Raw genomic sequence first — 1859 nt, 5'->3', positions numbered from 1 at the left:
ACGCTGAACGTTGTCGGTTGGAGGCGTGACGTTTGGTTCACCGGACACGCCCATCGACGCGTCACGCGCGCCCTTAGTGATTAGAAACAGTGTAATAGTATTTATAATTCAACTAATCACCCAGAGGCGTTGAAATGAACAGCCGTTTGTCATTCAGCAACGGTTTGCGTGAACCGGACGCAGAATTACGGGTCTACACCACCGCTCATGAATATTAATCAAGTCCTTCTGACTTTGCTTGTAACTGTCAGAGCCGTTGCGAAATAACGGTCATATCCATATTAATATTCATGAGCCACGCCTCGTCCACAGCAGGCTTCGCTCATTGGCCAGCATGTGAAATTTCGCTAGCGGGAAACACAAATGAATCGTTACATTTTGCTATATTCTCTTTTGAGTAGTCAAACAATCCAAAAGAAAACATCTTTAAAACTGCTGCTGTAATGTTGCTGGTTTTTATATAATCAAAATTGTGTAATTATGTAAACATATACATATATATATATATATATATATAAAACAATAAGTATTAATATATTTTATAAATATAGTATTCAGTTTAATATTTAAATTCATAAATAGTATTATTTCTACACTGTAAGAATACTATTAAATTTATATTGACATATATTAATTTATTATAGCCGAACACAACAATCCAACGAAATCACAACACAAGCTCCAGTGAGTACTGAAGAGGAGTTTAATGCATATTCACTGTAATATCCACACAGGACGCACATGCAAGTGCTTAATAACACAAACCTAGGGGCGTCTGAGCTAGAACGTGTTACGGCTAATGCATTCATTAAAGACAGCGTCTGTCGTATTAGCACCGGATTCAGATCAGATATAGTGTGTGTGTGAAAGTGTTACTGTATGAATATAATGTAGCTGCCCTGTGTATAAAAAAACACACCATTTAACATTTTAATGCTGGGGTTTAATGTACTTGATTGTGTCGCATCTTACAAACACAACAGAGAACAAACATGGGTCTGGGAGGCGTCTAGGCGGCTAAATCTGCTGCATTTTCAGACTATATTTAGGCAAACTTCCCTCGAATAGTTCAGACTGTGACTGTGGTGCGTCTGTAAAACACACAGCTGAAGTCTGATGTGATTTAAAGCTCTGTGAGAAAAGGAAAGGCATGAATCTGATCCGAAATCAAAGCGTGTTTGATGATGGACTGACAGGAGAAACATCGCCGCTTCTGACCTTTATTAGTCTTTCTCTCGTCTTCTGCAGAATGACACCCGTCTGAAGTATTAAAAGAGAGCAAAAACACTGACATCATGGCACTGGGATTCATCTACGACAGGAAAACCTAGTGTCGAGATCCTGCGGGGAACCTGTGACTTACACGAGGACGGTCAAAACGCTCTTCTTATCAGCGTCAATAAATAACGGCAACGGCCACAGGATAAAACTCCCTCCAACAGCGGATAAAAAGCCTGATTTCAGAATAACAACAACAAGGATAAAAACGGCGGCGGTTTCCTCGCGTCAGCTCCTGTCCGCTCTGAAAACAGACCAGAGAGCAGTCAAAGCATCTCTTCTCATGAGTCACATGACATTATATTGAGCAACCGGAAACAGAAAAGCATGCAACACTTTAACACCAGGCTGTTCTGGAGGTCTTAAAGGAACAGTTCACCCAGAAATGAGCATTTGCTGAAAATTTCCTCACCCGCAGGCCATCCGAGATGCGGATGAGTGTGTTTCTTCATCAGATTCTGAGAAATGTAGCATTGCATCAGTGTCTCACTGCAAGTGAATGGGTGCCGTCAGAACGAGAGTCCAAACAGCTGATAAAAACATCACAATAATCCACAAGTAATCCACAGCACTCCAGTCCA

General features: G+C 40.9%; 1 long non-coding RNA gene across 1 annotated transcript; it reads right to left on the bottom strand.

The window, feature by feature from the left end:
- Nucleotides 1-685: 685 nt before the first annotated feature.
- Nucleotides 686-1556, bottom strand: LOC107750201 (uncharacterized). Its single transcript, XR_001641124.1, has 2 exons — nt 1364-1556; nt 686-1260 (listed from the first exon to the last, which is right to left on the bottom strand). It is a non-coding gene; the product is annotated as an uncharacterized LOC107750201 (long non-coding RNA).
- Between the last annotated feature and the right edge of the window lie 303 nt (nt 1557-1859).

This window comes from Sinocyclocheilus rhinocerous, unplaced genomic scaffold, assembly GCF_001515625.1.
Source record: "Sinocyclocheilus rhinocerous isolate Xijiao unplaced genomic scaffold, SAMN03320098_v1.1 scaffold151, whole genome shotgun sequence".
Lineage (NCBI taxonomy): Eukaryota > Metazoa > Chordata > Actinopteri > Cypriniformes > Cyprinidae > Sinocyclocheilus > Sinocyclocheilus rhinocerous.
Note: the sequence above shows the minus strand (reverse complement) of the source record. Positions and strands in the feature narration are given on the sequence as shown.